This window comes from Haliotis cracherodii, unplaced genomic scaffold (genome assembly GCF_022045235.1).
Source record: "Haliotis cracherodii isolate W230 unplaced genomic scaffold, xgHalCrac1.p SCAF_3, whole genome shotgun sequence".
In the NCBI taxonomy this organism is placed as follows: domain Eukaryota; kingdom Metazoa; phylum Mollusca; class Gastropoda; order Lepetellida; family Haliotidae; genus Haliotis; species Haliotis cracherodii.
Window position 1 is genome coordinate 73,569,547 of NW_027266286.1, and position 14,521 is coordinate 73,584,067.

Here is a 14,521-nt window from a genome sequence, read left to right on the forward strand (position 1 = left end):
AACCAGCATCAGGGTAGTTTGAAAATATTTATGTTTTATTCACTTTTCACTTGATCGTTGATCGTGTCACTTCCGTTTAACGTATATATGTATGTATAATATAGCACATACAGTTTCATTATGGATATATAGTATATCATTCCCACCCATATTGTTACCTCTGGTGTAAAGTAATCATAGACAAGTTCCGGGTGTTTCAATGCAAGTAGTGAATACTGAGCGCGAAAAATGCGCATACATGTATGTTAAATATAACATAATCACAAAGTGAAATTCACGATAGCTAACTTACTTAATCACGCACGCACACCGGCACACAGGCACAAAGGCACACGCATGCACAAACAAGCATGCTACACGCAGCTCACAACCCTCGCCCCTAACCGACACAAGCGAATAACCATATCTGTGGCTCGTTGTTCAATGTGACATAACCCCTTTACAAACTTTGCATATCGTCACGAAGCCTTGATCGACTGTCCCAGTCTGCCTAGCTCCACGTTTAATAATGTTGATAACACTAATACAGCAACACGCAGAGAGTGGGTAGCCTTTTCCAGCGATGAGACTTCAGCTGCTAATTGACATGATACAGAAATATACAGGTGCAATCCTACTTGAATGTGTTAGGTTAGGAGATGTCGATACCAAGTCTGCATTCAGTACAAAAGTGAAACCCCTGTCCTTTCATATACACATACTAACATAGATATGTAGCAAAATGAAAGCGACAAACCCCTTTCCATGATAAAAATAAAATCTCTTCTGAACCACAAAAAGGTACTATTACAAAATGTAATCTACACATGTTAGTACAACGCTGCATAAATGCGTCACATACCTCAATAACCAGACCGCTGTGAATCGGCTGTCTGCCCGCGTCTCACTTCCTGGTTGTTGTGTTCGGGTGTGTCACGTGACGTTGCCTCGCTCACCTGATTTCTTGACAGTCGCGTGTACATGCATCAAAGTATATGAAAATATTGAACGAATTTATTCCAATCTATACATTCACCATATCACACATTTTTAAACATGCCATCAGTCTCTCGATTAGGTATTTATATCTGACATACAACTAATGTATGTAATTCCCATTAATAGTTTTATCAAAATTGAATTTGTAGTAGGTAGGCGATGTCATTGTTAATGGGTCGGTCACCAAGCCTTTGCAAGGGATCATAATGATCAATCTAGTATCACCCACTGAAGTTAATGTTATGAATACACAATTGTCAATTGACACTTGTCAGGGGGGTACTCAAAGTACGTGATCTAGACTACCAGTTAAGGACTTTCATTTTTCTGGAAGACTCGGTGGCTGAGTGGGTTAGATCGCTGACTTTGCGTGCTGGCGATTAGGTGCCTCACCCTGGCAGGTGTGGGTTCGAATCCCGGACGGGACTCAACCCAACAAGTACAAGAATCTGTACTTTATCTAGAAAGTGTTATCCCAAATATAATATTTGTTAGGTAAGTTAATGTTGTAAACATTTGTTTGTGTGGATCTATATTACCACAACTATCGTAGATGTTGCACATGACATGTTTTTTTTGGCAGTTTCTGTAGTTCATGTTATAAACGGAATTTTGCAATAATTGTATAATGGGTAGGTTTCTGGGCAGAGAAAGCCAATGAATAAAAACGGCATCTGTTGGAGTCATTTACGGACATATATGGGTAGATACTACTGTAACAGTACTGCACTGAAAGGACCCAGGTGGCAGTGTATTGAGGATTTATGTTGACGGCAGTTAGAACAAACGTCCCTGTTGAGGTCAAGAAATGACAGCTATTTGCTGACAGTCAGTAAGTTCATGCTTAATTGAAGATAATACTGCAATGACACTAACTTTGGTTTAGGACCGTCAATTTGACATTAAACCCAAACTTTCATTTTGTTTTCAACATCATGTGAGTAAGTTTGGTTTTACTCCGCTTTTAGGAATATTCCAGCAATATCACGGAGGGGGACACCAGAAATGGGCTTCACACATTGTACCCATGTCGGGATTCGAACCCTGGTCTTTGGCGTGACGAGCGAACGCTTTAACCACTTGGCTACCCGACCGCCCCTCAACACCATGTGTATTTTCAGATATTATTTTTCACCGAATTGAGATAATCAGACTTTCGCCACCTGCCAATCAATGACTAACTGACTAGAATGTCCGACATGATACGGAATCCAACATCTTTCCAAATGACGGTCTCTTATCAAGGTCAACTTCCGGACATTGCTGTTGTTTAATATTGTTTAAGTAATACATGTTCTCAGTTGCCCATCAATTATCTAAAATTGTGACCAAAAAGGACATGTGAACGATGGAACGATATGAGAGAGAGAGAGTCCGATGTGATACGGATTCCGACATTGTGTCCGTCACCTTAAGAGAGAGTGAGAGAGAGAGAGAGACAGAGAGAGAGAGAGAGAGAGAGAGGGGGGGGGGGGGGGGGGGGGTTGTCGATACCGGCCGCATCTTACTAAAAGACGTGAAAAGACTGTACTTGTTACCCTGCCAAGCGCTCGGAATAAGGGGGCTAAACAAGGACTGGTCGGCTCGAAGTCAGTACACTCTCCCTCCTCACTTTAGAAACAAATAGGACGAGAAACGTTTATCATTATGCATCCTAACAGTCATGATACAAACCCTCCAATACACCCTACAATACATCCAACAATACATCCTACAATACACAAGAACATGCACACGCGGGACAAAACTACATTTGAGTGTAACTCATTACAACATTAGAAAACTTCAATGATCACAACTATCGACGAGCACGGTGATACACAATGATCCAAGTCATCGAGCCTGACCACACGATCCATTAAATCGTCTCTTATTACATACACAGATTGCTGGGGACCTCTGTAACCTGAATCCCAATGGGGTCTTAGTGCTAAATGAAGGAGAACAAACAAGTTAAGAAGATATATGTTTAGTTGCTAAAGTATTAGAAGTTGTACCTGTTACTGAGGCAAGGATCGGGAGTTGTACCTGTTACTGAGGCAAGGATCTAGACAAATAGAAATCCTGACAACTGTTAACCAAAATGTCGAAAAAAACTTTGCAATGCTAATAAATTGCATACTAGGTTGAGTGTTAACGCTACTTTGAAGAGTATTGTCGGTTATGTCACCATGTGTCAGCTTTATGGGAAGAAAGCCCAAAGTGGGACAAGATAATAAGTGCAATAATCAGTTATTAACTGATGTTCAGTGATGAATTCTAATCATAATTTTGCAACGGAATTGTTTGAATATATCGGCAATTCATATCTCGGCAGCCCCTTATCAATACATGGTTTCACTACGGGTATTGCCTATAATGCTCAGAACTGGTGAGGAGGTTTCTAAATGTGTGTTAAAGCTCCATCTACCTTGAACATAAATTCAACTGAAACGGTGCGGAAACTTTTAGAAAAGTAATGTAATATGTTTTCCCTGCTAGAGTTTTTTTTATGGTTGATCAGTGTTGGTATTGTGATCTTTTACGGCATCTTCAATCACTAGCGCGTCCGTCATATTATTTAGAATCTGTCAATGATAGTGATCGAACTTAATAGAACTTCAACAGTTCTGAAGGCATCCGCTACTTGTTATCCCCCCCCCCCCCCCCCTATTACGAATCGAAAGCGGTAAGAAATTAATTTCAAACTCTCAGGGAATCATGACAAGTTGCTGTAGTATACATGGTAGTGTTAAGTATTATATATTTCATGTGATCAAACATAAACATCCTGGTAGTACCATTAAGTTATGAATTGCTTGACATTTCTGTCGGGAAGGTCAAATAAAACTTTTGAGCATACACGAAATTTCAGAAGGGATTCAATCGAATTTAGATATGTTTACAGGTCCGGGGACTCACCAACTGGACACCTCAAACAAATATTATACAACAGTAAATGATATCACTGTTCTAGGTGAGCGGACTCAGGTCACGTGATCTCAGGTACTGCCATGAGATAGACCTTCTCTCTGTGACATTCCGTTCCAATAGTGGAGATAATATCTTAACTATGTGAATTACTGTTGAAAGCAATGATCAAGATCGGAAATTGCCGTAAAGGAGAAATTGTCTCATGTTCTTAACTATGTACATATGTAGACATGTCTCACTTCACAGTGTTATTAAATTTGAATACGCTGACACATCGGCCACATGTAACATACAGAAACCCGTCTCCATCAAGACAGATACCACGTGGATATTCCACACCATCCTGTTGTGTGAGGACATCTCTGACAAACTGCCCCGACTCTGTCAGCTGAATCACCTTGTGGGAGTTTTTGTCTGCAAGCAGGATAACTCCCGTGCTGGTTGTTGTGATACCCCAAGGCCATGTCAGATCTCTGACTCCTGTGGGAGTGTAGGTGAAAACAGCTTCTCCTTCACTGGTCACACACACAAGGGAGTTAACTCGTCCTTTACTGACTATTAAGTTGCTATTACTGGTGACAAGGATATAGTCTGGATTCCTTATGACACCCGTGTTGATAGACTTCAGTATCTTCCCTGTCATGTCCAGTATGTCCACAGAGTAAGGCTGGTTAAATGTACCCGCCGCCAGCTGTGAAGGACTCAGAGAGGACAGAGCGAAGTACATCTTGCTTGTCTTGATTGTTCACAGCAATACGGGATCTGGGGTAACATTCACTGTAACTATTTCCTTACTTCATGGAACACTGACAGCTATCTGACTCTCACTTAACTTTGCTATTTGACAAGGCCCGTTAGAAAGCAGTAGATTACCTAGCGTGTTTGGGTCTGATGTGTGATAAGTTTTGAGACTCTTGTTATGGTAATCTGCAACTACTTTTACTGTAATATCAACAACAGTCAACAATGTGACGTCATTCAGCTGTAGGTCATCCACTGCTTTACTCAGCTTGTCCATGTCGTGTGTGAATACAACCCTTCCTCGCGCTGGTCTGTTGTCCGTGTCGTGTGTGAATACAACCCTTCCTGCTGCTGGCCTGTTGCCCGTGTCTCTGTTGTCTGGAGACGTCTCACCCACCGACTCATAGACAGCATACATGTCCCTCTCGCAGTTGGACGTCACAGCATTGGCTGTGAACTCATACTGCTGCTGGTACATCTGTAGATCGATCTCCTGGGATTTCATTTCTGCTTGTAATTCACGTAATTGTTCCTCGGATGATCGGTCGACTTTATCAAAGAGTTGTTTTTCCTTGCTTAAAATCACTTCTACTACTCTCTGACGTATATTTCTGATTTCATCTTTAATATTTTGCGCATTTGTCTGTATTTTTTTTATTTGAGATTTCCTTAAGATGGTTATATTTTCTGAAGTTGTCATTTTGATTTTCAGTTCTTGGTTTTAATTTGACAGGTGTTCTCTAACAAGAGGAGTCATATTATCTAAGGTATCAACATCGTCACATTTCCTGTGTTTTATACTGCAGCATGTATGACAAATGGCCATCCTACAATCTTTACAGAACAACTCTATTTGTTTGTCTTTGTGTGTTTTACACATAAAGTGATGCCTAGCTTTTCTCTTGGTAGCATCAGACACATCCACAACTTCATGGTCACGTGACATTGGCATGATGTTGTGCATCTTCAGACATCCATCACAGAAGACCTCGTCGCAGACGGAGCACCATGATGTGGCAGGAGTTGTCTTCCCTTGTGTTTTGCAAACACTGCAGACATTTGCATCGGCAGCTGTAATGACAAACATCAATCTGTGTTTTCTGGATAAAGGTACATATATATCATTATATTCAAAGGAAAACTATCAGGTTATCAAAGAAATACAATACTCTCGTTTTTCAAACAAAAATATCACAACCTAATTATTAAATATTTATGTTACTCAATTAATTATTGTTAAATATAAGATAGCTACGCGATAAATCGGAAAGAACAATGATAAAACATTGAAGAGGCTCTGGAAACTTGATGACGTCATAACTTGGATGACGTTATTTTTAGATGGAAGTTGTTCCCTATAGATGTAGCTGGACAGCGCAGATGAACGCAATGGCCAACAGATCACACACAACAGTAGTCGAGATATGACAATCAGTACTTCGAGGAAAGGAGCAGATAATCGACCTCAGTATTTCTAGAATACCAAACTTAACTTTCCTCGACATAAAATGTAGTTGTCCGACATTTAAGAGGTCGGATTGAATTCAAGGAGTAATTGAACTCACTACTCACTACTCCTTGTCTGTATCGGATATGGTTATTACAAGCATTAACTCTTCACGCTACAGAGTGTAGTGAGTGAGTATGATGTACGCCGGTTCAGCTATATTACAGCAATATCATTGCAGGCAGCACCAGACTGTAAACTGGACCTGAATCTTTTCTATTTCTCTCCCTATGTTAACGAGTCGGGTACAGTGTCGCTGTTCAGACCACTATTTGTAAGTGGAAGGTGAAGGATGAAACATCTGTAATTTGCTGAGCCAAGAACCAATCTAACTTCGTCCGATAATAGAAACGAACACACAGCGTGAGCCTTTCAAATTGTCATTAACAAGGCTGTGTTGTGCTGAGTTGTGTTGTGTTGTGTTGTCTTGAGTTGTGTTGTGTTTTGTTGTGATGTCTTGAGTTGTGTTGTGTTGTGTTGTGTTGTGTTGTGTTGAGTTGTGTTGTGATTTAACCACATGCCATTACACTTCCACCCCCAAACTGATCACTTTGAGTAAAGCAAGCGTCGCTACAACATGCTCCTGTATGCCTGTATACTCTTGCACGACCATCAGAGCAGTCCAGATGAAACCTGGTAACAATAATACTATATAGTCCCAGTCTTGGTGTCTAAGCCTCAGATACCGTGTACATCCCCAGCTAAGCTCACGCTTGGGAGAAAACCTGGGCGTATCACTGGACGTCGGGGCCGGATGTTGTGATCCCTCAACCTGTTGCGTACGGCTCTGTTACTAATTGCTCTCAACCTAGGAATTGCTCAAGCTTTGGACATGCTAGTTTGGTTGTCTTGTTGACGTGACGTCACACGTGGATGACGGGCCCGTGGCAAATCATGATCACGAGTGTCGTTCTTTTAAGAGATAATATTGTCTTTTGGTGAACATTAAAATGTCTGGCAACTTTGTTTTGCGTTATCCCTGTTTGAAGCATACCATCGACGCGTAGACGTCGACTGTCAGCATTGCTAACCTGATAGCTGAACAGTCACTGTATGCTGTTCACATTCACAAACCAAGTGTTGAACAAACACGCAAGCATGTGTGCTGTGATTGAACATGCACGTGCAAATTGTGAATCAAGACCGTAAAAACGAGGAAATGTCTTCATGAATATGTATTGAAAGATGCATTATTTAATTTCAGAATGAATTTATTTTTATTGGACTTTATATGAAGCACAGTTATCTTTTTCGTCAGAATATATTATATCATATTTTACAGTTACAGTGTCACACTCGACAAACACAATTCGCCAAAGCAGCAAAGGTTGTTACCTGGAAGTGTAATAAATCATGAAACACACTGTTAAGCAAGTGAACGTTGGTCGCGGATATTCGTAACAGCTCAACTACCAGTGCCATAACAAATGTAGTTTATGTGAAAGAAGCTGGACTCACTTTCCGAGAATTAGCAAATAATTCGTTCTTTGAGGGAAGACAACGCTGACAGGTATTAAACACAAAACGGTAATGGTGGTTTATTGAGTCATCTGTGCGCGTGGATGTTCGTACATAAGAGAAATAATCAGACGTGAGGTCATTTACATAAGTGAATATGAGGCTGCATCTCGATGTGTAGAGTTGCGTCCCTTAGGTGTGACAGGAACCTATGCTCATAAGCTGGAATCCCAGATTTGCTGTGATTATGTTTCTAGGTTTGTCAGCACCCGGCCCGATTTGTGAATTTCACCTCATGTGTTAAACATCGAAACCACCCACATGCAGCTGACACGCCGTGATATAACTCACATTCTGTTCAAAGCGCCCTCAAACAAACTTCACTCACTCACTCGAGATGAAACGTTCTGAATCATTTCCAATATTCCTCTTTACAAGGTTTAAATGAAGTGATACCTACTAAGGAGGGTTTTGTGTGGAATATTTCACTTACCAGAGACATACCATCCATTCCTTGCGTGTGTGGCCATGCAACTTGTTGCTTGTTTAAACGCATTTAAAAATGTATTAAATAGTCTTGTTCCAATATGAAACATTTCCTCTTATCCACAGCTAAAAATTCAAAGCCGAGGAAGAGTATAATGGCCAAAGCGTCTTAAGTCACACAGAAGACCTGGTTTCGAATCCCAACATGTATTCAATGTCGTGATATGACAGCAATATTCTTGGTCTCAGTGCTGACATGGTGTGGTTATTTCGAAATGAAAACCAAAACCCACATACTCCTTAACAACATGAATACCGACGGTACATTCATTATATGATCAAATAAGCATGTACCATGTACACTTTATGACGAGTTAGTGGGTGAGTGAGTTGGGGTTTAGGGCAGTTTCAGCAATTGTTCAGCAATGTCCTGTCTGTTTCTCCCATGTGAGGAACCGTGACATTCTCTTCACGACTCGGCCATCAGTGCCCTAATACCGGCAATAACGTAACCCGTGGGTTAAATACTGACAAGTCTTGCTTCGCAGAAAACATCAAGGTAACGATAAAGACTTTTACAACTTTTAATAATTGTCGTTAAGTCCCTCAGCTTTATTCCGCAAAGAGCCATCAGTTTAATCTGTCATTTTTATGGGTATGGGAAAGTCATGAAATCGCCGCGATTGCAAAGAACGATTGACTGTTTAATACCCAATCAGCAATATGTCAGTTGCATAACGACCGCTCGTAAATAATAGATTAAGGATAATAGAAACCCATGGTTGATAACATGAGCAACGTCCCACGACAGGCAATTGCGAAGAGACGCAGTTATCCCACTGGGCCACCCCTGGGAGGTAAGAGAGAAACGCTTTTTGCCTGGTTTGCTAGAAAACATATTTTTGTCAAATGTCTCTTGATATGAAGCAGATCATGTTCTGCATATTGGCATTTGACGTTGCATTAAAGAGCCAAGCTCAAATCAAGTCCTATGCACATGTGGTAGGCTTGATGCGCAGGAACTAAGAATCCTTCACGATGACATATTAAAAATAGTCCTATCTCCCTCCTCACTTTAGAAACAAATATGATGAGAAACGTTTATTTTCATGCATCCTAACAGTCATGATACAAACCCCACAATGAATACTACAATACATCCTACAATAAACATGGACATGCACACAACTACACGTGAGTGTAACTAATTACAGCATTAGGAAACTTCAAATGATCACCATTTGACTCATTTTCTAGATAAAATACCTCTATGCTTGTTTTATTCCGTTCAACGCCATATCAAGCAATATTCCGGCTATATAGAGTCGAACTGTACGAGTCGGAACCAGACTATCTGGTGATTGATATTATAACAACTATCGACGAGCACGGTGATACACAATGATCCAAGTCAACGAGCCCGACCACACGATCCATTAAATCGTCTCTTACTACATACACAGATTGCTGGGGACCTCTGTAACCTGAATCCCAATGGGGTCTTAGTACTAAATGGAGGAGAACAAACAAGTTAAGAAGATATATGTTTAGTTGCTGTAGTATTAGGAGTTGTACCTGTTACTGAGGCAAGGATCTAGACAAATAGGAATCCTGACAACTGTTTACCCACCAAATGTGGAAGCATTGTAAACACTTTGCAATGTTAATAAATTGCATACTGGGTTGAGTGTTAACGCTACTTTGAAGAGTACTTCGGTTATGTCACCATGTGTCAGCTTAATGGGAAGAAAGCCCAAAGTGGAACAAAGCGTCGACTTTAATGACTGCGATAGAAAACTGACAAAGTGTCGTAATAGGAAATTCCTCAGTAACGTTCCTTAATTCAAAAGTGCAGTAATAAGTTATTTACTGATGTTCAGTGACGTATTCTAATCACTAATTTTGCAACTGAATTGTTTGAATATATCAGCAATACATATCTCGGCAACCCTCATCAATACATGGTTTCACTACGTGTGTTGCCTATAATGCTCAGAAATAGTGAGGAGGTAAAGGGATTATACGAGAATGTTTCTAAATGTGTGTGAAAGCTCCGTCTGCCTTGAACATAAATCAAACTGAAACGGTGCTGAAACTTTTAGAAAAGTAATGTAATATGTTTTCCCTGCTGGAGTTTGTTTTATGGTTGATCAGTGTTGGTATTGTGATCATTTACGGCAACTTCAACCGCTAGCGCGTCCGTCATACTATTTAGAATCTGTCGATGATAGTGATCGTTCTTAATAGAACTTCAACAGTTCTGAAGGCATCCGCTACTTATTATCTCCCCTGTTACGAACCGAACGCGGTTAGAAATTAATGTCAAACTCTCAAGGAACCTAGACAAGTTTCTGTAGTAGACATAGTAGTGTTAAGTATTATATATTTCATGTGATCAAACATAAACATCACAGTTTCCTGGTATTACGCTTACGTTATGAATTGCTGGACATTTCTGACGAGAAGGTCAAATAAAACATTAGAGCAACGACTAACTCATGTATCAGCACACACGAAGGGATTCAATCAAGATTAAATATTTTAAGAGGCCTGGGGACTGACCAGCTACACACCTCAAACATATATCATACAACAGTAAATAACATCACCTGTTTTAGGTGAGCGGACTCAGGTACTGCCATGAGATAGGCCTTCTCTCTGTGACATTCCGTTCCAATAGTGGATGTAATATCTTAACTATGTGAATAACTTTTGAATGCAATGAACAAGACGGAAATTGCCGTAAAGGAGGAATTGTCTCATGTTCTTAACTATGTACATATGTAGACAGGTCTCACTTCACAGTTTTTTAAAATTTGAATACGCGGACAAATCGGCCACATGTAACATACAGAAACCCGTCTCCATCAAGACAGATACCACGGGGATATTCCACACCATCCTGTTGTGTGAGGACATCTCTGACAAACTGCCCCGACTCTGTCAGCTGGATCACATTGTGGGAGCTATTGTCTGCAAGCAGGATATCTCCTGTGCTGGTTGTTGTGATACCCCAAGGCCATGTCAAAGCTCTGTCTGATGTGGGAGTGTAGGTGAAAACAGCTTCTCCTTCACTGGTCACACATACAAGGGAATTAACTCGTCCTTTACTGACTATCAAGTTGTTATTACTGGTGACATGGATATAGTCTGGACTCCTTATGACACCGGTGTTGATAGACTTCAGTATCTTCCCTGTCATGTCCAGTATGTCCACAGAGTGAGGCTGTGTTCCATGTACCCGCCGCAAGCTGTGAAGGACTCAGAGAGGACAGAGCGTAGTACTCCTTGCTTGTCTTGATTGTTGACAGCAATACGGGATCTGGGGTAACATTCACTGTAACTATTTCCTTACTCCATGGAACACTGACAGCTATCTGACTCTCACTTAACTTTGCTATTTGCCAAGGCCAACCAGAAAGCAGTAGATTACCAAGCTTGTTTGGGTCTGATGTGTGATATGTTTTGAGGCTCTTGTTATAGTAATCTGCAACTACTGTTACAGTTAAACCATCAACAGTCAACACTGTGACGTCATTCAAATGAGTATCCTTCTTATCCCCGTCCCCCTTACAGTCAATATTGTGATGTAAAACAGGGGTAGACTGGCGGTCACTCACACAACGGACAACTGCTACCTCCCCCAGCTGTAAGTCATCCACTGCTTTACTCAGCTTGTCCATGTCGTGTGTGAATACAACCCTTCCTTGCGCTGGTCTGTTGCCCGTGTCTCTGTTGTATGTAGACGCATCACCCCACGGCTCGTAGACAGCATACATGTCCCTCTCGCAGTTGGACGTCACAGCATTGGCTGTGAACTCATACTGCTGCTGGTACATCTGTAGCTCAATCTCCTGGGATTTTATTTCTGCATGTAATTCACGTAATTGTTCATCGGATGATCGGTCGACTTTATCAAGGAGTTGTTTTTCCTTGCTTAAAATCACTTCTACTACTCTCTGACGTATATTTCTGATTTCATCTTTAATATTTTGCGCATTTGTCTGAATATCTTTGATTTGAGATTTTCTTAAGATGGTTATATTTTCTGAAGTTGTCATTTTGGTTTTCAGTTCTTGGTTTTAATTTGACAGGTGTTCTCTAACAAGAGGAGTCATATTATCTAAGGTATCAACATCGTCACATTTCCTGTGTTTTATACTGCAGCATGTATGACAAATGGCCATCCTACAATCTTTACAGAACAACTCTATCTGTTTGTCTTTGTGTGTTTTACACATAAAACGATGCCTAGCTCTTTTCTTGGTAGCATCAGACACATCCACAACTTCATGGTCACGTGACATTGGCATGATGTTTTGCATCTTCAGACATCCATCACAGAAGACCTCGTCACAGACGAAGCACCATGATGTGGCAGGAGTTGTCTTCCCTTGTGTTTTGCAAACACTGCAGACATGTGCATCGGCAGCTGTAATGACACATATCAACCTGTGTTTTCTGGATAAAGGTACATATATATCATTATATTCAAAGGATAGATGTAGCTGGAGAGCGCAGATGAACGCAATGGCCGACCGATCGCACCCAAAAGTAGGCGAGATATGACAATCAGTACTTGGAGGAAAGGAGCAGAAAATCGACCCCAGTATTGTGGGAATACCAAACTTAACTTCCCTCGACATAAAATGTAGTTGTCCGACATTTAAGAGGTCGGATTTAATTCAGGGAGTCATGATTATTTGAATACGGGTAAATGTTTTTAAAACTTGAAAAATTCTTTGTCATCAAAGGATGTACAAAATGGTATCTCATATACGAAATAAGAAATAAGCAACTCATGGTTTATTCTCCCTGCACTGTTTTATTATACAATTAACAAGGACCACGAGTCGTTTATTTCTTAAATATGCAACGGAATGAAATTCAGTTTTGCAATTGGATCTATTTATCTCTATTTGGTTATACTTATTGAACATATACTTTCACTTACAATCTGTTTGACTCCAAATGAGAACGATGAATTGCCAAATAACTCGAAATCCAGAAAAGTGTATGAAACATCAATACGGTACTTGACCATGAATACCCTGTACCCAACGAAATCTGAATTTTGTTTGTTTTAAGACCTATGACAGATGAAGTTCTTTAAGAAACTATCATGCAATTTTGTATAGAAATGTGTACATGACACGTAGGGGGACAAACCGTGGAAGGAACAGCGCAAGCACGCATGCACTGCACGTTCTGTGGTAGGGGAAATGACAGAGCGTTAGAGGGGCCGTCTCATGATAATTTCAGTCGCAATCTGATTCGCTCATGCCATAGATCTCGTCGTCGGAACTGCTGGTGCCTGAACCATCTGCCACTATTATAGGTTGGACTGTTTCTGGCCGTAGTCCATCGCGTGATCAATAACGTGGCTCTATCTCGTCAACGACTGTGGCCACACAACGCCAGACTGACTGACCCACTCCTCTACTCGACTGTCAGGGGTGGTCACCTTCGTCAGTTGTCTACAGGAGGGACATGGGATGGACTTGGCTTGTACTGCTTCCGGCTGTGTCTTGGTGTATTTCAGCAGACAGGACTTACAGAATGTATGATGACACTGAAGTGTGGCTGGGTCTGTGAACACCTCAGTACAGATGACACAGGTCAGGTGGTGGTCTGTCAGTTTCTTGGCGGTCGCCATCTGAAGTATAACATATGGCTTAAAGAAATATAGATGCGTATATTGTATCTGAAGAAAGGAAAGGGTCTGAAACAAACACTGCTTTTCCTTCATAGAACATGTAAATGAATGTATCCACCCCGACATCCAATGATGTAACACCTTAATACGACATGAACAGTTAGAGTTAATATCACTGACAACTAAGACACCTCGTCACACGAAGGACTAGGGGTAAAGTCTTTCAGTGAAGGTATATAAGTTGAAAGGGAGATAACTCTTGTAAGTTTAGATTCATGCATTCAAATGACATACCGCTCTCTGTTTGTTTGTCTGTGTGTTTTTAAACGCCACACTCAATAATATTCCATCTATATGACGGCGGTTTGTGAATAAGCGAGTCTGGAAAAGACAATCCAGTGATTGATATCATGGGGTCAAGCCTTCAGTGAAGGTAAATAAGGTATATACATGTATATGAAATTCAGAAGGGGTCCAAATTCGCCGCCACAGGCCCTCAATCAAGAGAGATCAAGGCTATTTCATCCCATCCGCCCACTATGAACTCATCAAGCAATAATCACCTATCCTGTTTATTAGCTTCGTGTCCCTATTGGCTTCCACCTATGTGTTCTCTGTCCATCGTGTTGTGACAGTATTATCCCTTCGTTGTCAACGCCTACCTATGTTATCCCACTCATGTATGCAATTGTTGTTACTGTTAATCCTCTACTGTTAATCCTCCACCTACTATATATATTCTGTACTATGTCCCTCATTCAGACCTAATTAAGCGCATCTAA

General features: G+C 40.8%; 1 pseudogene; it reads right to left on the reverse strand.

The window, feature by feature from the left end:
- Positions 1–10,892: 10,892 nt before the first annotated feature.
- Positions 10,893–13,739, reverse strand: LOC139475687 (uncharacterized; annotated as a pseudogene).
- Positions 13,740–14,521: the final 782 nt, after the last annotated feature.